Raw genomic sequence first — 22,717 nt, 5'->3', positions numbered from 1 at the left:
GCCGACGGCCTGCCCCCTCCGCCAGCTCCGATTGGCTCAGATCCTCGACCTCGCTTATGATTGGTGACTGGAGCAGTCAAATTTCTCTCGGCGCCTGGTGCGCAGTGTAGGGCGGCTGACGGGCGGCAGAGGGGGTACGGAGGGGGAGGGGCGGGGCGTGGACTCAAACTGACGTGTGAGGCTGGAGAGGCAGGCAGGTCTCCAGAGTAGCCCCTTCTCTCTGGCTTGGTCAGGACCGAGGGTGCTACAGATAGAAACTGGGGGCCAGTGGTCTCGTCCTTTTCAAAACGGATGGGCTCCTGGACTCTGGGACCTCGAACTGTTTGGGCAACTGATGGGTAAGAGCCCCTGCAGCCCAGGGGCCGGCCATCAGTGGGCTTGGTCGTGGCTGGAGTCTGGCCTGGCCATCGGAGCTCGGCTGTCCAAGCTTGCCGCTGGCCCCCGGCTATCCGGTAAGGGCGTGTGGCGACGCCTCTGAGGGCCGCGGACCCGCGAGGGCAGCCCCAGACGAGCTTGTCCTTCTCCCAAATGTTACATTTACTTGAAACTTTCCATGGTTGGCGACTGCCCAGATGTGAAGTGTTTTGGAAAAAATGAGCAAAATCCTTTCAGCTATGCGGCTTAGCCATTTGGAGGATTGGAGTTCGGGGGAGGGCAAAGAGAGAAGGGGAAAATCCAAAACGTGACAGCTTTCCTTTTTAAAAAATTGCTTTTAAAAATGTGCAGTGACATCTCAAAAATACTTTTGAACAATGATTCCCCTAATACTAGTTTGCTTGAGAACAAAATTGTAGATGCTTCTGTATTTTAAAGCTGCCTCATCGTTGTAAAATAGAAGCATCCAGATCCTGTTCTCTAAATCGTTTTCAGCCTAGTATCATTTTATCCATTTATACTTTTGGACCTGTAGGAAAAGAGCCAAGGATTTGATGATCTCTGACTTTTTCTTTGAGCCTGTGTAGCCTATATACTCCCAGGGACGGGGGAGCCTGTCTATGGGGTCGCACAAAGTCTGACACGACTGAAGCGACTTAGCAGCAGCAGCAGCAGCCTATATACGGAGAAGGCAATGGCACCCCACTCAAGTACTCTTGCCTGGAAAATCCCATGGACGGAGGAGCCTGGAAGGCTGCAGTCCAAGGGGTCGCTGAGGGTCGGACACGACTGAGCGACTTCACTTTCACTTTTCACTTGCATGCATTGGAGAAGGAAATGGCAACCCACTCCAGTGTTCTTGCCTGGAGAATCCCAGGGACGGGGAAGCCTGGTGGGCTGCCGTCTATGGGGTCGCACAGAGTCGGGCACGACTGAAGCGACTTAGCAGCAGCAGCCTATATACAGTCCACTTTCGGCTCCCCCCGCCCATAAATTCTTTAGGCGATATCCTGAAACAATTAGTTTTAAATGCATAGATTCACAAAGGTTAATATGGCTTCCCTGATGGCTCAGTCTGTAAACAATCTGCCTGCAATGCAGGATGACCGGGATCGGGTTCGATCCCTGGGTCCAGAAGATTCTCTAAAGCAGGAAATGGCAACCCACTCCAGTATTCTTGCCTGGAAAATCTCATGGACAGAAGAGCCTGGCATGTTATATAGTCCATGGGGTCATAAGAGTGGGAGGTGACTTAGTGACTAAACCACCACCACAAAGTTTAATGGGATAGTTTTTATGCAATGGGAAGGGTGTTATATATCAGGGGCATGCATCATTAACTGATGATCAGATTTAGTAATGTGATGAATCTTAAAATATTGCACTAGATTAGTAATTAAGAAATGTGGCTGAACCTACCAGTATGTGACCTCTGGCATGTCACAGTCTTGTCGTGTTTAAGTTTTTTCTATCTCTCTTTAACCAGAAGAATATGGAGCAAGCTATTATTACATGTATACTTTTTTTTCCCCAAGTTAAGACAATTACAAATCATTTAGATGGTTTTTTATTACTACTTAGTGTTATCTACTGAGAAGGCAATGGCACCCCACTCCAGTACTCTTGCTTGGAAAATCCCATGGATGGAGGAGCCTGGTAGGCTGCAGTCCATGGGGCTGCTAAGAGTCGGACAGGACTGAGCGACTTCACTTTCACTTTTCACTTTCATGCATTGAAGAAGGAAAGGGCAACCCACTCCAGTGTTCTTGCCTGGAGAATCCCAGGGACGGGGGAGCCTTGTGGGCTGCCGTCTATGGGGTCACACAGAGTCCGACGAGACTGAAGCGACTTAGAGCAGTGTTACCTGTCACTAAATTTGATGAGTCAAAGTAAATATATTTAGGAAAAGGGAAATTAGGTTTGGAGGAAAAGTAGCAAATACTACATCTCCCTAACATTTCCAGGCAAGAGTACTGGAGTAGGGTGCCATTGCCAGTCTGACTTATCAATGTCATAATCTTTAATACTGTCCTATCTCTTAGATATAACTAGTTACCAATTTGACTGCCTCCCTTCTCAGAATGACATCCAAGCTATTGACAAATTGAGTTAGTATTTTCCTCCTGGTTTTTCTTAGTTTCTCTATTTTTCCTATGAAAATTCTTTCCAGTGTTTAAAGGTTTATATATTTTATAGTATATTTAACACATGTAGAAAGTAAACAAAGTAAGAGATTATTTTCTGGAGTTTCTACTTTCAAGGATGAGCTGGTGAGAATGGACAGATGTTACTCCTAATACTTAGAACAACTTCAAGTCCACTGAAATTTAACCCCTTGTTTGAAAAGACCAATACAAAGTTAGACAGCAAATTAAAACTACTACAAATTGAATTAAAGTGTGACTCATTAATACTTTTGATTATTTTCTTCATCTTATATAATTTTTAAAATCTTTAATGATTTTTTGGAACTATGAGTTAATTACCATTTCCATTAGGTTAATTATTCAACTATTAAGTCATATAACATATATAGTTATCCCTGTGCAAGCATTTTATACACATACAATAGCCTACCAAAATATCTACAAACAAAATGACTAGTTTAGCATGTGTCCGGGTTGTCAGACTAGTCATAGATGTCCTGTTTGCTACTAGATAGGTGCAGTTATCCTACCATGGAGTGTGGTCTCATAGCCATTGAGAAGATAGTCAACCACAGAAAGGAAAAATTGGAATTTTTGCACTTTGTGTTTGTTCTAACTAGAACAGTTCCTGAGCTTCTGTACTCTTTTGAAGATTAGAAAAAGCTAATGTTTCAAGATGATAATATATATATAAGTTCCACATCTTGCCCTTCACAAAAACTAAAAGGTATTATTTGTTGACCTAGAGCTAGATAGAAAATAGTTTTCCTTTGACTAACACCTTAAAAGAGTTGCCTAAGTTTTTTTGATTTGTTGGTTTGTTTGAAATTCTTCTATTTAGAGAATAGAGTAAGGCTCAGGAAGCCTCTAAACAAGCTTCTGCTGCTACTTCCCTTTCTTCTCTTGGTTTCCTGCTTCAACTGGCCAACTTCCTAGCCTCACTGATAAACCTTGCCAAACATAACTTATTTTTCCAAAGCTGAACTTAGATCTTTATTAAAGTATTATAAATCTTTCATTTCCATTATACAGATTGCATTGGTATCTTATAGGGTTGTTGTGAGTGTTAAATGAATCAATACATGTATGGCTAGTGAACAATGATAGTTGAATTCTGTTTTAGCTATAATTATTATTATTTTCCCATGAGTGAATAAATTTTATTGTACAGTGTGATTAGTTGTCACATCTATTACTGTAAAGACAAATAGGCAATTGTTTTAAACCATGTAATCATAAAATACCATTTAAGAAGCTTTTGTTATTGTTATTCAGTCACAAAGTCATGTCTGACTTTTTGCAATCCCATGGACTGCAGCATGTTGGGCTCCTCTGTCCTTCACTATATCCCTGAGTTTGCTCAGATTCATGTCCACTGAGTCAGTGGTACTATCTAACCATCTCATCCTCTGCTGCCCCCTTCTCCTTTTGCCATCGGTCTTTCACAGCATCAGGGTCTTTTCCAGTGATTCAGCTTTTTTCATCATGTAGCCAAAGTATTGGAGTTTCAGCTTGAGCATCAGTCCTTCTAATGAATATTCAGGGTTGATTTCCTTTAGGATTGATTGGTTTGATTTCCTTGCAGTCCCAGGGACTCTCAAGAGTCTTCTGCAGCACCACAGTTTGAAGGCATCAGTTCTTCAGTGTTCAGCTTTCTTTATGGCCCAACTCTTTCTTTGCAGCTGAAGTTGGAGAAGTTGTACATAGTCAGCAAAAACAAAATGTGGAGCTGACTGTAGGGCAGATCATGAGCTCTTTATTGCAAAAGAAGATGCTAACATCCCAAAATAAGATAATTTTCTTCATTTTTGGAAAACAAAGCAATAATTTGCAAAGTATCTTAAAACAGACTACGACAAAGACAGCTTAAGCAAAGCTAGGCTCAGTGCCTGGGGTACCACCTATTTACAAATAACTTTTAGAAAAGAAATAGTACTAAATGAAGAATTGCTAGACCAAAAAGCAAAACAAAACTAAACCGGCCTGAATGTACATGTCACATACAATTAAACCTAAAAATCTATCATTTGCCATCTATGTAAATTAAAATGAATATCTGTTCTTTGCAGTATCACACAAAAATGGCAAGAGAAATTTTAATCAGATTTGAAGAGATTGTTTGAATGGTCTCATTTAAAATACTAACTATATGGAAATCTTTTTGAGAGTCCTCTGATGGCTGGGATGGGAGTTGGGGTGGTAATTAGTTATTTTTCTTCATTTAGAGTGATATGGTAAAGATTTTAGTTAGTTTGGTTTATATATTATTTAGACTTAGGTCATGATTATATACCTGGAGCCTCCAGGTGTTTACTGATTTTTCAAGTGATTTTCTTGTTTGTTTTTTTTTTTGTAGATTCATAGAAAATATTAAATTAGACTAAATCCCATCCTAGATATCAGCAAGTTGTATATTAGCAAAACCTTAAAAAGTTTGATTTTATAAATGGCCAAAAAGTCAGTCAAAAGGATACCTACTTGAGTCTGAAAACCTCTGTGGTAGGTTGTGTTACTGTTCCCAAATATTTTTGTCTCTCCCAATAGGAAGTCTTTACTTCCTCACCTTGTTGAATGGGAGGCTTGGCCTTATGCCTTGATTTGTTCAATGAAATGTGAAAGGAAGTGATATAGGCCACTGCTAAGCAGAAACTTTAGGAGTCATCACTTGTTTCCGTCATCTCTCTTTTCCTTTTGGTACATAAAGAGCATGTCCGAAGAGTGGATAAGTCCTTCATCTGGGTCCCAGATTGATGGAACAAAGCTGAAGATGACTGTGACTAACAAAGACTACAAAGAGAAATAAACGGTACTGTAAGTAATTTCAACTTTGGGGTTATTGTCATAGAAAGACTTAGGTTGACCTGTACATTATCCAGGTTGAATGAAAACTTGGCAGCCATGAGACTAATATTAATTACAGAGCATATTCGAGAACTCTGAAAACTGGCAGTTGATCTCTGGTGCAGTTGAAACAGTATCACTGAGAGAACAATCAGAAAAGGCATTCTTTTTCAGAGACAATTAAAACTAAAGTTTAGTTAGGAGATATTCTATATTTATAAGTATATATTTGGACACTTTGGGAAAAATAAACAGTGGCTTGAGGAATGAGCTCCATACCAATTATGCTATGTTGGATTTATGCTCTGAAATCTAATGTTGATTCAACATTTGAAAGTTGTCACATTTTCTAAGCTCTGAAAAATAAAAATGAACCTGGACTGTGTCAATCTGCTCTTCAAATGGTAAGATCATATTACCAGTTTGGAAAACAATTATTAAACTCTGCTCAAAAAATTATTTATGGAGCTAAATGCAAAATTCAAACATTTGGGAGAAAAGCATCAGAGTCCACAGCAAGGTATTTTGATGTTCTGGGTAAAGAAAATAAGTATTCATCCTCTGTATAGAGCAGGTTCCTTCAAATTTACTTTTCAAGCATCTGACCTTTACAGTTGGCATGTGAGTCTCTCTGTCTAATTATAAGTCACAAGAGGGAACTCAACAAAAGAAGCGCAGCTTCTTATAGTGACAATACCATGAGGCACAGTTTCAACAGATACCCCAGAGAGTATGACAGTGTGATGTATATAAAAATAAAAAAAAAACCTCTGTAGAAACAGTCTAACTCTTTTATCAGTAGAAGAATGGCTTAAAATAATTATCATATTTCTACATTTTACATGCAGCAAAATATATTGTCTAAAATTAATGGCCCCAGTATATGTTTAAAGTGGATAAGCCTCAAAAACAGATTACAGATGGATATGATTATAAAACAGTAAAACATGTAAAACAATATATTATTATTATTAATAAATTTATTTATTTTAATTGGGGTTAATTACTTTACAATATGGTATTGGTTTTGCCATACATCAACATGAATCTGCCACAGGTATACATGTGTTCCCCATCCTGAACCCCCCTTCCTCCTCCCTCCCCGTACCATCCCTCTGGGTCATCCCAGTGCACCAGCCCCAAGCATCCAGTATCATGCATTGAACTGGTGATTCATTTCATATATGATATTTTACATGTTTCAATGCCATTCTCCCAAGTCATCCCACCCTCTCCCACAGAGTCCAAAAGACTGTTCTATATATCTGTGTCTCTTTTGCTGTCTCGCTTACAGGGTTATCATTACCATCTTTCTAAATTCCATATACATGCATTAGTATACTGTATTGGTGTTTTTCTTTCTGGCTTACTTCACTCTGTATGATAGGCTCCAGTTTCATCCACCTCATTAGAACTGATTCAAATGTATTCCTTTTAATGGCTGAGTAATACTCCATTGTGTATATGTACCACTGCTTTCTTATCCATTCATCTGCTGATGGACATCTAGGTTGCTTCCATGTCCTGGCTATTATAAACAGTGCTGCGATGAACATTGGGGAACACGTGTCTTTTCAATTCTGGTTTTCTCAGTGTGTATGCCCAGCAGTGGGATTGCTGCTGGGTCATAAGGCAGTTCTATTTCCAGTTTTTTAAGGAATCTCCACACTGTTCTCCATAGTGGCTGTACTAATTTGCATTCCCACCAACAGTGTCAGAGGGTTCCCTTTTCTCCACACCCTCTCCAGCATTTATGATTTGTAGACTTTTGGATCGCAGCCATTCTGACTGGTGTGAAATGGTACCTCATAGTGGTTTTGATTTGCATTTCTCTGATAATGAGTGATGTTGAGCATCTTTTCATGTGTTTGTTAGCCATCTGTATATCTTCTTTGGAGAAATGTCTGTTTAGTTCTTTGGCCCATTTTTTGATTGGGTCGTTTATTTTTCTGGAATTGAGCTGCAGGAGTTGCTTGTATATTTTTGAAATTAGTTTTTTGTCAGTTGCTTCATTTGCTATTATTTTCTCCCATTCTGAAGGCTGTCTTTTCACCTTGCTTAGAATTTCCTTTGTTGTGCAGAAGCTTTTAAGTTTAATTAGGTCCCATTTGTTTATTTTTCCTTTTATTTCCAATATTCTGGGAGGTGGGTCATAGAGGATCCTGCCGTGATTTATGTCGGAGAGTGTTTTGCCTATGTTGTCCTCTAGGAGTTTTATAGTTTCTGGTCTTACGTTTAGATCTTTAATCCATTTTGAGTTTATTTTTGTGTATGGTGTTAGAAAGTGTTCTGGTTTCATTCTTTTACAACTGGTTGACCAGTTTTCCCAGCACCACTTGTTAAAGAGATTGTCTTTAATCCACTGTGTATTCTTGCCTCCTTTGTCAAAGATAAGGTGTCCATAGGTGTGTGGATTTATCTCTGGGCTTTCTATTTTGTTCCATTTATCTATATTTCTGTCTTTCTGCCAGTACCATACTGTCTTGATGACTGTGGTTTGTAGTAGAGCCTGAAGTCAGGCAGGTTGATTCCTCCAGTTCCATTCTTCTTTCTCAAGGCTGCTTTGGCTATTCAAGGTTTTTTGTATTTCCATACAAATTGTGAAATTATTTGTTCTAGCTCTGTGAAAAATACTGTTGGTAGCTTGATAGGGATTGCATTGAATCTATAGATTGCTTTGGGTAGTATACTCATTTTCACTATATTGATTCTTCCAATCCACGAACATGGTATATTTCTCCATCTATTAGTGTCCTATTTGATTTCTTTCACCAGTGTTTTATAGTTTTCTATATATAGGTCTTTGGTTTCTTTAGGTAGATATATTCCTAAGTATTTTATTCTTTTCGTTGCAATGGTGAATGGAATTGTTTCCTTAATTTCTCTTTCTGTTTTCTCATTATTAGTGTATAGGAATGCAAGGGATTTCTGTGTGTTGATTTTATATCCTGCAACTTTACTATATTCATTGATTAGCTTTAGTAATTTTCTGGTGGAGTCTTTAGGGTTTTCTATGTAGAGGATCATGTCATCTGCAAACAGTGAGAGTTTTACTTCTTCTTTTCCAATTTGGATTCCTTTTATTTCTTTTTCTGCTCTGATTGCTGTGGCCAAAACTTCCAAAACTATGTTGAATAGTGGTGGTGAAAGTGGGCACCCTTGTCTTGTTCCTGACTTTAGGGGAAATGCTTTCAATTTTTCACCATTTAGGATAATGTTTGCTGTGGGTTTGTCATATATAGCTTTTATTATGTTGAGGTATGTTCCTTCTATTCCTGCTTTCTGGAGAGTTTTTATCATAAATGGGTGTTGAATTTTGTGAAAGGCTTTCTCTGCATCTATTGAGATAATCATATGGCTTTTATTTTTCAATTTGCTAATGTAGTGTATTACATTGATTGATTTACTGATATTGAAGAATCCTTGCATCCCTGGGATAAAGCCCACTTGGTCATGGTGTATGATCTTTTTAATGTGTTGTTGGATTCTGATTGCTAGAGTTTTGTTAAGGATTTTGCATCTATGTTCATCAGTGATATTGGCCTGTAGTTTTCTTTTTTTTGTGGCATCTTTGTCAGGTTTTGGTATTAGGGTGATGGTGGCCTCATAGAATGAGTTTGCCTTCCTCTGCAATTTTCTGGAAGAGTTTGAGTAGGATAGATGTTAGCTCTTCTCTAAATTTTTGGTAGAATTCAGCTGTGAAGCCGTCTGGACCTGGGCTTTTGTTTGCTGGATGATTTCTGATTATAGTTTCAATTTCCATGCTTGTGATGGGTCTGTTAAGTTTTTCTATTTCTTCCTGGTTCAGTTTTGGAAAGTTGTACTTTTCTAAGAATTTGTCCATTTCTTCCACGTTGTCCATTTTATTGGCATATAATTGCTGATAGTAGCCTCATGATCCTTTGTATTTCTGTGTTGTCTGTTGTGATCTCTCCATTTTCATTTCTAATTTTATTGATTTGATTTTTCTCCCTTTGTTTCTTGATGAGTCTGGCTAATGGTTTGTCAGTTTTATGTATCCTTTCAAAGAACCAGCTTTTGCTGTGGTCTCTTTTGTTTTCTTTTGCATTTATTTCTGCCCTAATTTTTAAGATTTCTTTCCTTCTACTAACCCTGGGGTTCTTCATTTCTTCTTTTTCTAGTTGCTTTAGGTGTAGAGTTAGGTTATTTATTTGACTTTTTTCTTGTTTCTTGAGGTATGCCTGTATTGCTATGTACTTTCCCCTTAGCACTGCTTTTACAGTGTCCCACAGGTTTTGGGTTGTTGTGTTTTCATTTTCATTCGTTTCTATGCATATTTTGATTTCTTTTTTGATTTCTTCTGTGATTTGTTGGTTCAGGAGCGTGTTGTTCAGCCTCCACATGTTGGAATTTTTAATAGTTTTTCTCCTGTAATTGAGATCTAATCTTACTGCATTGTGGTCAGAAAAGATGCTTGGAAGGATTTCAACTTTTTTTGAATTTACCAAGGCTAGATTTATGGCCCAGGACGTGATCTATCCTGGAAAAGGTTCCGTGTGCACTTGAGAAAAAGGTGAAATTCATTGTTTTGGGGTGAAATGTCCTATTGATATCAATTAGGTCTAGCTGGTCTATTGTATCATTTAAAGTTTGTGTTTCCTTGTTAATTTTCTGTTTAGTTGATCTATCCACAGGTGTGAGTGGGGTATTAAAGTCTCCCACTATTATTGTGTTATTGTTAATTTCCCCTTTCATACTTGTTAGCATTTGTCTTACATATTGCGGTGCTCCTATGTTGGGTGCATATATATTTATAATTGTTATATCTTCTTCTTGGATTGATCCTTTGATCATTGTGGAGTGACCGTCTTTGTCTCTTTTCACAGTCTTTGTTTTAAAGTCTATTTTATCTGATATAGGTATTGCTACTCCTGCTTTCTTTTGGTCTCTATTTGCATGGAATATCTTTTTCCAGCCCTTCACTTTCAGTCTGTATGTGTCCCCTGTTTTGAGGTGGGTCTTTTGTAGACAACATATATAGGGGTCTTGTTTTTGTATTCATTCGACCAATCTTTGTCCTTTGGTTGGGGCATTCAACCCATTTACGTTTAAGGTAATTATTGATAAGTATGATCCTGTTGCCATTTACTTTATTGTTTTGGGTTTGAGTTTATACACCCTCTTTGTGTTTCCTGTCTAGAGAAGATCCTTTAGCATTTGTTGGAGAGCTGGTTTGGTGGTGCTGAATTCTCTCAGCTTCTGCGTGTCTGTAAAGCTTTTGATTTCTCCTTCATATTTGAATGAGATCCTTGCTGGGTACAGTAATCTGGGCTGTAGCTTATTTTCTTTCATCACTTTAAGTATGTCTTGCCATTCCCTCCTGGCCTGAAGAGTTTATATAGAAAGATCAACTATTATCCTTATGGGAATCCCCTTGTGTGTTATTTGTTGTTTTTCCCTTGCTGCTTTTAATATTTGTTCTTTGTGTTTGATCTTTGTTAATTTGATTAGTATGTGTCTTGGGGTGTTTCGCCTTGGGTTTATCCTGTTTGGGACTCTCTGGGTTTCTTGAACTTGGGTGGCTATTTCCTTCCCCATTTTAGGGAAGTTTTCAATGATTATCTCAAGTATTTTCTCATGGCCTTTCTTTTTGTCTTCTTCTTCTGGGACTCCTATGATTCGAATGTTGGGGCGTTTAACACTGTCCTGGAGGTCTCTGAGATTGTCCTCATTTCTTTTAATTCGTTTTTCTTTTTTCCTTTCTGATTCATTTATTTCTACCATTCTATCTTCTACCTCACTAATCCTATCTTCTGCCTCTGTTATTCTACTATTTGTTGCCTCCAGAGTGTTTTTGGTCTCATTTATTGCATTATTCATTATATATTGACTCTTTTTTATTTCTTCTAAGTCCTTGTTAAACCTTTCTTGCATCTTCTCAATCCTGTCTCCAGGCTATTTATCTGTGATTCCATTTTGATTTCAAAATTTTGGATCATTTTCACTATCATTATTTGGAATTCTTTATCAGGTAGATTCCCTATCTCTTCCTCTTTTGTTTGGTTTGGTGGGCATTTATCCTGTTCCTTTACCTGCTGGGTATTCCTCTGTCTCTTCATCTTGTTTATATTGCTGAGTTTGGGGTGGCCTTTCAGTATTCTGGCAGTTTGTGGAGTTCTCTTTATTGTGGAGTTTCCTCGCTGTGGATGGGTTTGTACAGGTGGCTTGTCAAGGTTTCTTGGTTAGGGAAGCTTGTGTCAGTGTTCTGGTGGGTGGAGCTGGATTTCTTCTCTCTGGAGTGCAATGAAGTGTCCAGTAATGAGTTATAAGATGTCAGTGGTTTTGGAGTAACTTTGGGCAGCCTCTATATTGGAGCTCAGGGCTGTGTTCCTATGTTGCTGGAGAATTTGCGTGGTATGTCTTGCTCTGGAACTTGTTGGCCCTTGGGTGGTGCTTGGTTTCAGTGTAGGTATTGAGGCGTTTGATGAGCTCCTGTCAATTAACATTCCCTGGAGTCAGGAGTTCTCTGGTGTTCTCAGGATTTGGACGTAAGGCTCCTGCTTCTGGTTTTCAGTCTTATTTTTACAGTAGTCTCAAGACTTCTCCTTCTATACAGCACTATTGATAAAACATCTAGGTTAAAGATGAAAAGTTTCTCCACAGTGAGGGACACCCAGAGAGGTTCACAGAGTTACATGGAGAAGAGAAGAGGGAGGAGGGAGTTAGAGGTGACTCGAATGAGATGAGGTGGAATCAATAGAGGAGAGAGTGGGCTAGCCAGTAATCATTTCCTTATGTGCACTCCACAACTGGACTGCTCAGAGATGTTCATGGAGTTAGACAGAAAAGAGAAGAGGGAGGAAGGAGACAGAGGTGGCCAGGAGGTTTATAAAAGGGGGGAATCAAAAGGAGAGAGACAGATCCAGCCAGTAATCAGTTCCCTAAGTGTTCTCCACCATCTGGAACACTCAGAGATTCACAGAGTTGGGTAGAGAAGAGAAGGGGTAGGGAGGAGACAGAGGCGACCTGGTGGAGAAAAAGGAGAGTCCAAACAGGGGGAGAGCAGTCAAGCCAGTAATCTCGCTCCCAAGTAAAAATGGGTACTGAAGATTGGGTTCTAAAGGTACAAAATTGATAACAAATACCAAAAAGCAAAGATTAAAAATCTAGAGTAGAGTTTGGAATTTCAAAAATACAGTATTGAAGAAAGGAAGAAAAAAAAAGCAAGAAAAAAAAACAAAGTCACAAAAATTATAAAAAATATATACATATATGAAGTTTGCTTTAAAAAATAGGGTCTTTTTACTTTTTGCAAAGTAATAGTAGGTTATAAAAGTGAAAATTAAAGGAGTAATAGAGGACTTAAAAATTAAAAAAAAAAAAGAATGATCGTAAAAATAGTAAAAATATATCTAGGACTTTCTCTGGTGGTGTTGTGGGTATTGTGGGGTCAGTTAATTTTCAGATAGTTCCTTGGTCTGGCCTATATTTCTCAAGACCTATAGGCCCCTTCCAATGTAGTCGGTACTAACAACAGGGTTTTAATCTATTGCACCTGTCACTTCCAAGGCGGTTCCCTCTGTTTTAGCTTCTTCTGTTTGCTGGTCTCTTCAGTGTCTGATTTCTGCCCTGACACAAAGAGGGCCATGGTGGACACTTTTTAGGCTCACTTGTTCAGTTGTGCTGTGGGGAGGGAGGGACACTGCAAACAAATAACACTGGCGTGTGCTTGCAGTGTCTCAGCCTCACTGGGCCTGCCCTGCTCACGGCGTGTGTGCCCTCCCTGCCCAGACTGCTCTGGCTCTAGGTTGCTCCGCTGGGAACCATCTGAGGCCAGCCCTGGGCTGCATGCACCTCCCAGGTCTAAGCCACTCAAGTTCAGGCACTCGGGTAGTCCTCAGAGGTGCAGACTCGGTTGGGCCTGCATTTTGTGCCCTTCCCAGGTCTGAGCAGCTCAGGTGATGAGGGGTTTACAAGTGATAAGTTTGATAAGTGATAAGTGATCTGGGTGTACAACCAGCGCACCTTCTCAGGTGGATGTTGACTGTCCAGAACCCCAAGAAGTCTTAGATAGCAAAGAAGCCTGCTTACAGTTTGGTAGATAATGTCTCTCTAGGGGTGCGATTGCCCCCTTTTGGCTCTGGCTGCCTGTCACCGGAGGGGGGTGGTCTGTAGCCGGCTAGTTCTGTTCAGTCCTTTGTTCTGTGCGTGGGCCTGGTAGTGTCTTAGGGCTTTTCGCGTGGTAGCTATCCCACAGTCTGGTTTGCTAGCCCAAGTTAGTTCGCTCAGATTGCCCTTGGGGCATTCAGGCCAGATTCTTACTCTAAGCAATGCAGCTCGTGCCTCCCTGCCCAGCCCCCCGCTTGCTAGTGGCAGATGCAGGCATCTGCGCTGCTTCTCCGCTGGGGGAGTTACCATTGGGCAAGTAATCTGTGGGTTTTAATTATTTATTTATTTTTCCTCCCTATTATGTTGCCTCTGTGCTTCCAAGGCTCACCACAGACTCAGCAGTGAGAGTGTTTCCTGGTGTTTGGAAACTTCTCTCTTTTTAAGACTCCCTTCCCGGGATGGAGCTCCATCCCTACCTCTTTTGTCTCTTTTTTTGTCTTTTATATTTTTTCCTACCTCCTTCTGAAGACAATGGGCTGCTTTTCTGGGTGCCTGATGTCCTCTGCCAGCATTCAGAAGTTGTTTTGTGGAATTTATTCAGCATTTAAGTGTTCTTTTGATGAATTTGTGGGAAAGTGGTCTCCCCATCCTATTCCTCTGCCATTTTAGGACCACCCCTCAACAATATATTATTTGCAGATGTATACATATGTGATTTTTAAAGTTTCAAATGTGCATAGGAATGATAAACATCAAATTCAGTTCAGGGGTTATTATCTTTGTGTATATATCATGAGGAATGGGATTGAAGAAATGTACAAAGAGCTTCAGCTGTATCTGCAATGACTGAATTTTTTTAAAAATAATTAAAAAAATCTGAAGCAACTATGGTACTTGGGTAGTTGATATACAAGTGTTTGTTATATTCTCTTTCTTTTTCTCTATGGTTGAAATATTTCACAATTAAAGAAATGGCACTTTGTTGTAATGTTGAAAGCCAATATTTTTCTCTAAAAATATTAAGTGTAGAAAATATTCCAAACTAATATTCAATTTTTAATGTTTTCTTTTAAACCCTTTTAAATTTTGCCTAACCAATGCTGAGTGAAACAACTAGTAAAAAAAAAAAAAAAAAAAGTGTGTGTGCACATGCACACATGCACATGCTGCACCGTGTCTGACTCTTTGCAACCCCATGGACTGTAGCCCACCAGGATCCTCTGTCCTTGGAATTTTCCAGGCAAGAATACTGTAGTGGGTTGGTCATTTCCTTCTCCAGGGGATCTTCCCAACTCAGGGATTGAACCGATGTCTCTTGTGTCTTCTGCATTGGCAGATGGTTTCTTTAGCTGAGCCACCAGGCTAGTCCAGTAAAACAACATAGCTACCTTGTAAATATATTTCAGATATGTATCCAACAAAAAAGGCTTTACAAAAGGTATAAATCACTAACATTTAACTGAAAAACTGATAGAAAAAATTATTTGGTTTTTGACCATATCAAACATAAATATGAAGGTAGTTCTTTAATATAATATGAATAAAAACATTTTTTTCTTTTGAAATTAAAGAAGTTCTTTATGTTTGTAACATTCCTGTTGGGGTCAGAAATTAATTGTTAAATTAATTGTTAAATTATTGTTAAATTTTATGGCCACAGAAATTATAAGTTAATAAGATAACAGGTCTAGCAAGATGAGGCCCTTGCCCTCATTTCTTTTGAACCATTGAACAAGTACCTACATGAGACCTGTTCCCTGGAGCAAAAACATCACATGACTCTTAAAAATCTTTAAGAGTAATTTCCCCAATGAGAGGCTCAGTAGGTAACTTGAATAAAACAGACCAGGCTATATTAGGATATGATTTAGCCCAGTAAGTTGGAACTGAAATGCTCTGTATAAAGGGGCAGTAGCTAATCCACCTGAGCCAATTTTAGCTAAGTGGAATGCAGGCACATTTAGATAAAACTTCGGATTCTTAGAAATATGATTTTTTTTTAAATAAATCATCTGACTTTAAATTGCATCTCATTCAGCTTTTCTTAACATTGTGTTAGTCAAACAAAACATCTACAAAAATAATTTGGATCATGGCCCATAATGTTTCCAACTCTGCTCAGAACAATCAGATGGTGATAGCAATATGGCATTCTTTGAGGTTTATTCCTGGCATAGATTCTACTCCAGACCATTAGTCCTAGCCACCCATGGAAATCCCATTTCCCTTGAAACTGCTGCAGCTATCTTACTACCAGAAGAGGAGACAGCCTTAAGCCAAACCCAGCAGGTCAAGGCCAACTGAGTAGAGAGACAGAATCTGGAATCTCCATGATGTTCATAGGATACTGACTTACCAACTCTGATGCGGTCCCTTTTTTGTTACATATGATACCTTTCTTTACTATTTAAAACATTTTGGATCTGGTATCCATTAAGACAACCTAACTGATACAAAGATTCTTTCTCTGTGTTTATCTCTTTGCCCCCAGTACAATTTATTAATCCTCTGTCTCTCTCATTTTTTAACCCCACTAAATTATATATCTATGCTTTAACATATTTACATTTTCTATGACTCCCTCAATTGTTTGGGGGTCATATATGATATTCTTGCATGATTTAAAATAAAGTGATGGAGTTGGAGACATAGTAAACATTAAGGAGTCTGCCCCAACCTTCAGTGTGGATCCTGAGTCACTTCTGTAACTCTAGATTTGCTTCTCTTCTAGCCCAAGAAAGAATATTGAGCCATATTGACAACCAACTTTTTTTGTTGTTATTCAGTCGCTCAGTTGTGTCCACTTCTTTGCGACTCCATGGACTGCAACATGCCAGGCTCCCCTGTCCTTCACCATCTCCTGGAGATTGGTCCAACTCCTGTCCATTGATTTGGTGATGCCATCCGACCATCTCCTTTTTACTAAACTAGACATCTCTACCTGTTTCTGATTGGTTGTTTTTGAACCTTAACTTGTTATTTATTCTTGCCAAAATGATCAGTTTTCTTTGCTTAACCAACTTTCCTCCTTGGATCCCCCACTTTCCTTACACCATTCTTAGCACCTTATATGTCCTAAGCCCCTTTTTCTATCCATCACAATTCCACTGACCCTTCAAGGTCTCCATCTTATATCTTCATGGGTGCTCTCCAATTTCTCACATAATAGCCTTTTACCCTTATAATAGCCATTTGAGATGTGCAGGTACATATAGTACCTACAGTCTCAGGTACATACAGTCTCATTTTGCAGGTGAGAAAACTGACACAGAAACATGAAATAATCTGTTCAATATTTTTAAAAATATCACACATTTCATAACTCTATGGCTTTTACCCTTGCTATTGCCCCTGACCATTCCCATCTGGATATACCATCCGTTTCCTAAAGAACTCAGCTCAAATATTGTCTCCTCTGAAAAGCCTTCCTTGAACTTTCTGGGAAGAGTTAAGGGCTTCTTTCATTCTGTATCAGGACTTCTTTCATTCTGTATCAGGACTTCTTTGTTAATATCTTCATTTGTTCTATTACTCTAATTATTCATGTGCATCTCTCCCAAATGGACAGGATGATTTAAATTTTTTAGCTTTTAACATACCACTATCATTTTTGCATAATATCATTTTCAGTAACATAATTGAGGCTGCTTACTGTAACACAAGAGTTTATTAATTGGAAAATAAAATAAATATATTAGGACAAGTAAAAAATCAAAATTTTATTTGAATCTCAAGTAAATTCCTCCTCTACTATACTTCACAAAAAGGAGGATGTTTAATAAAAATTCAAACTGCAAAAGGACTTTATAAACACCCTGTGTTTTAATGACTGCTATTGAGTCCAAGCTCACTCTCCTTGCCATATGACAGGCCAAAGAATCAGAGACAAAGTATTGCGGCAAGAAATACAACTTTATTTAGAGCCAGCTGACTGAAAGGAAGGCAGACTAATGTCTCAAAATAACCATCTTATTGGGCCTGGATGCCAGGTTCTTTTATAGATCAGAGATGGGGGGAGATGAGGAAACAAAGTATAAAGGCCATTATTCTTGCAAATATCTCCTAGAATGTTAAGCCTCATGCAGGGGGATGTGTTAATTTCTTCCTTCCTGCCATCTACATGTGGACATCATTCTGAACAAAGGCACTTTGGTTTTAACAGCCAGGCAGAAGGGCAGGATTCTCTGAGCAGATCATTACGTGTGATTATTATAACAAAAGCAATGGAAAGCAAATCAAAGAAACAGTTCCAACATGGAATTAGAATTGACTTTTCCCTGCAACATGTCTACCTGTGCCAACGATCATGATGGGAGCTAAGATTGCAGAGATGAATAAGACATAGTCTTTTGGTTTAAGGAGGTAGACAAAATACATATATATGAACTCTTAATTAAAATATCGTATTCTGGATGCTGTGAATATTGTTTACATATATATATTCAATGGGTAATGATAATATAAAATAAATTCTTTCAAAGAGATTATGGAATATTCTAGAAAGTAGGTGCTATTTACCAGATATATGAGGTTAACGAGGGCATTCTGTCAAGAATAGAAAAGAGAGAAGTTGAATGGTAGCTTCAAAGCAATCTGTTGTGGTAACAATCTCTAAATATTTCCAGTCTCCTCCTGAGTAGGATTGCATGTCACTGTTCCCTAGAAGTTAGATGAGTCAGTGAAACTTGCTCTGGTTGGGAAAAATGTGATTAGAAGCTTAAAAAGCCAATGCATAATCTTTTACTCTCTCTAGTCCTATGACATTCTGTTAACGCTCAAAGCTTGTGGCTGCTAGTCTGAGTTCAGAGAAACAGTCACTTTAAGCTTCCGTGCTTTGGGGGCTGTGCTATCCTAATGGGTTCATCTAATATGAGAGGAAGACAGGAGAGAAAATGCATTGGCTCATAGGGAAGCCAGTCCTATTGGCAGCATATATAAAAGTCAGCCTATAAAATGACCATTTACCTAAAAGTGTGTGCACAAAATATTTGAATCAATAAATTCACATAAACATATTTTATGCTTTTTCAATTAAATTCCACTTTTCACTAGCTGTTCTTATTTCCACAACTAACTCTGAAGTTGATATATATAATTTGAATCAAGAAAAAGATGTCTTCATAATCCATCTTAATCTCACAGTTACAAAATAAATGACCTACTCCAATTAGTGTTTCAGATAAAGAAAAAAGTAACTAGAGGCATCTGCAGCCTTGGTATATATTAGCTTCATTTGATGTTGAAGACTGAACACTATTACATTTCTACTGCAAGAGGAATGGTACAAAGGACAATGCTTACAATTTTGGAGGACAGGCTTGTCTTAATTCTAGCACAACTGTAGGCCTTCACACAGTACTGTCTTCATGGATTTTACTTCCCAGCTAAAACTGATTCTATTTTAGCAAGAGTTTCTAGAAAAATGTCTTAATCCAAGATAGTAACTGAAATAGTTAGAACTTGTTACCTCTTGATAGACAAAAACAGGAGGACGTTTGTGTTCATTTGCACTTGAGCTTTGTAACATACTACCTGAAAGAAGGGAGCTAAGAGGATAGTATATATATCTTATAGATAAGTTTATGTAAGCAGAGGAGAAAATGAGTTCAGAAAAGGTCTAGATGTGAAGGGGTATCCTAGATTGTCAGTATGTAAGGCCAAGGGGCAGTGAATAGGTTGGGATACACATCTTAAGACAACAGAAAAAGAGGAAAACCAAAGGAAGAGGATGGGAAGTAAAAACGACAACTCCGGAGATAAACTTAGTCTCCTTCATAATTGTTGCTTTTCCCAAATAGTTTGTGACATAGCCCAAATGAAATTCCTCAAGTGTTTTCACCTGCTAGGATCTGCCCAAATATTGAAAGGAATAGTCCTTGTGCAGTAAGAAATTCAATAAATAAAATTTCCAACTTTGAAGACTAAATTTGTGGTTTATTGACTTAAAAAATAGTCTCAACCTAGAAGTTGAGAGTTATATTTTATTTGGTGAGAAGTTTTAGGACTTCAAGCCCAGGAGACAGCATCTCAGGTGCCCCTGAGAGAACTGTTCCGAGGAGGCAGGGGGAGAAGTCAGGTTATATAGAAGTTTGCAACAAGGGACAGGTAGTCTGAATATCAGAAAATTATTGCTAATTAAGGAAAACCACATATCTCAAGTTAAGGAATTTAGCGCTTTTCTATGTATGGGAAGATGCAAGAGTCTGGGCTTACTGAAATCATTCCTTTCATATCCCTCTCAGCTCTCTGACACTATTATCTTGCATCTTTCCACATTCCCCTGAGCTCAGTGCTCAAGCAGAGAGTGCCAGGAGCTCGATGGCTGCGGGTTAGCAGGCATTGTTTTTCCTGGGTGTTCTCTGGGCTCAGAAATTCATGTTTGGAAGATTGAAATAGTTGATGGCTGTGACATCCTTGTTTACTTATATGGCAGGAAATACTCTATTTCACATATTGTTTATTAAAAAGTTTAGTAATGTATAAGATTCTCTAAAGGCTTTCTGAACTAAGAGGCAACCAGAACTTAGCTCCATCTTGGCCATTGCCTGTCTCACTGGCTGACCTAAGAAGTCCCTTGATCTGTCAGTGCCTCAGTTCCCTCATCTATGAAGTGGAAGCTTAGCCTGGGTGGTGGATGCTCAGTTGCTTCAGTAGTGTCCAACTTTTTGCGACCCCCATGGACTATAGCCTGCCAGTTTCCTCTGTCCATTATTCAGGCAAGAATGCTAAAGTGGGTTGCCATGCCCTCCTCCAGGGGATCTTCCCAGCCCAGGGATAGAACAGGCATCTCCTGCATCTTCTGCCTTGCAGGCGGGTTCTTTACGCACTAAGCCAACTAGGAAGCCCCAGAAGCTTAGCCTAAGTGACCTCAAATGTACCACCTGAATCCAAACTGTGATTCTAAGCACTGGTTACTAGCAGTTGTGGCTTTTATCTGGAGATTATTGATCACTTACTGATGAAATCCCTTATCTATTTTTTTTTCACCAACAGATATTATGGGAATTGCACGTGACATATTATTAAGCGTCAAACAAGGTTAAAGAATGTTTAAAGTCCAGTGACCAGACAAAAGTTATATAAGGAGTCTAGCATATGGCAGTTTTGAAAGAGCAATAAAAGGAATCTAGCATATGGCAGTTTTGAAAGAGCAATAAAAGGTTCATACATATTTAGGTTAATAATCAAAAATCTTTAAAGGAATGGTGTGGGAAGGGGAAAAGGGATACACAGCTAAGAACCTCAAGGCCTGGGTGGAAAATTGTCCCAATATGTGGAACAGTGTCTCTGTAACCTGGTTGGTACAACTTCAATCTCAATGGTTTCCCCCGCAGTGGTAGACATTATGAGAATGTAAAGGCAACTATATTCAAGGGCAATTCGTGTACTGTGTAGCCATCTGACATTCACACTCAGGGGGCTTGTAGTCACTCAGCATGCATGTGCTCACTGTCATTAGAGGCAGCTACTGGCTCTAAAGAGCCCTACAGATGCCTCCAACAGCCTCCAGGACAGTATTTTGGTGCAAACCTTAGTGTGTGCTTTCAGAGAATCATTAGCGAAAGGAGATAACCACAAGTAAATAGAAAGCAGGTGGACTGGTACAAATGGTGTCACAAAAATATTTTTCAAGTCAATTACTGTAGGGTGTTTTTTTTTTTTTTTTTTAAGGTGCTGGGATATCTAGGCTCCACTTATCTCTAAATAATAAAACTTTTCACTCCTAGCAACCACTTCCTGGAAAACAACCTGACAAAAAGATCAAAACAGTGAAAAGAGGTCTTTTGCACATTTGCCCATGATAAGAGAGGTTTAAAGAGCAAAATCCTATAATAGCTTCAATCCACTCTCTCTCAGATGAATAGCTAGGGTCAGGAATACCCTTACTGAAAAAAATAACATGTATTGATATTAACTTTTCCATGATCACTGCATTCTGGATTTGACTATCAACTACCCACAGAATTTTATGACAAAACAATAATTGAGATTTTATTGGCTGTAAATAGGCCCCATGCATTAACTGCACAATAATAAAACAAATTGCACTAATTTCTTTGCTTCTCCCTGTGCTATGCCAGGCAGTTTATATAACCTCAGAGGGCCTTAGTTCCCTTACTTGTAACTTGAAGATAATAATATTCACTTTGTGGGACTGTTGAGGAAATTAAGTGAGTAATGCATGTGTATTGTTCAGGGACAGGCCCACACAGAAATTCAACAGATGTTAGCTCCTTGTCCCTTGCAATTCATTTCTATCCAGAAGCTAGAGTGCTCTCCTTAAGCTATAAATCAGAACATGTGATTCTGCAGCTTAAAACCCTTAATGTCTTCCCATTACACTCAGGATAAAATTTTTTAAAAAATTGCAATCTTCGCTACAAGGCCTCCAAGGAAGCAACAGTTAGAACTGGACACAGAACAACAGACTGGTACCAAATAGGAAAAGGAGTATGTCAAGGCTGTATATTGTCACCCTGCTTATTTAACTTATATGCAGAGAACCTCATGAGAAATGCTGGGCTGGAAGAAGCACAAGCTGGAATCAAGATTGCCCAGAGAAATATCAATAATCTCAGATATGCAGATGACACCACCCTTATGGCAGAAAGTGAAGAGGAACTAAGAAGCCTCTTGATGAGAGTGAAAGAGGAGAGTGAAAAAGTTGGCTTAAAGCTCAACATTCAGAAAAACATTCAGAAAGCTCAACATGGCATCTAGTCCCAACACTTCATGGGAAATAGATGGGGAAACAGTGGAAACAGTGTCAGACTTTATTTTGGGGGGCTCCAAAATCACTGCAGATGGTGATTTCAGTCATGAAATTAAAAGATGCTTACTCCTTGGAAGGAAAGTTATGACGAACCTAGACAGCATATTCAAAATCAGAGACATTACTTTGCCAACAAAAGTCCATCTAGACAAGGCTATGGTTTTTCCAGTGGTCAGGTATGGATGTGAGAGTTGGACTGTGAAGAAAGCTGAGCACCGAAGAATTGATGCTTTTGAACTGTGGTGTTGGAGAAGACTCTTGAGAGTCCCTTGGACTGCAAGGAGATCCAACCAGTCCATCTGAAGGAGATCAGCCCTGGGTGTTCTTTGGAAGGACTGATGCTAAAGCTGAAACTCCAGTACTTTGGCCACCTCATGCGAAGAGTTGACTCATTGGAAAAGACTCTGATGCTGGGAGGGATTGGGGGCAGGAGGAGAGGGGGACGACAGAGGATGAGATGGCTGGACGGCATCACTGACTCGATGGACGTGAGTTTGAGCGAACTCCGGGA

General features: G+C 39.1%; 1 long non-coding RNA gene across 2 annotated transcripts in view; it reads left to right on the top strand.

Annotated features, from left to right (window-relative positions):
• The first annotated feature begins 170 nt into the window (after positions 1-170).
• Positions 171-22,717, top strand: part of LOC139176719 (uncharacterized) — a 43,737-nt gene continuing 21,190 nt past the window's right edge. The window contains exons 1-2 of one of the 2 annotated variants that reach the window (XR_011561136.1): positions 171-452; positions 5,227-5,328. This is a non-coding gene — a long non-coding RNA (uncharacterized lncRNA). Of the gene's footprint in view, positions 453-5,226; positions 5,334-22,717 lie in introns of both variants that reach the window. The other variant, XR_011561137.1, reaches the window with a different exon arrangement.

The sequence above is a fragment of the Bos indicus genome, chromosome 2 (assembly GCF_029378745.1).
Source record: "Bos indicus isolate NIAB-ARS_2022 breed Sahiwal x Tharparkar chromosome 2, NIAB-ARS_B.indTharparkar_mat_pri_1.0, whole genome shotgun sequence".
NCBI lineage: Eukaryota > Metazoa > Chordata > Mammalia > Artiodactyla > Bovidae > Bos > Bos indicus.
The sequence above is the reverse complement of the archived record's forward strand: the minus strand, read 5'-3'. Positions and strand labels throughout refer to the sequence as shown.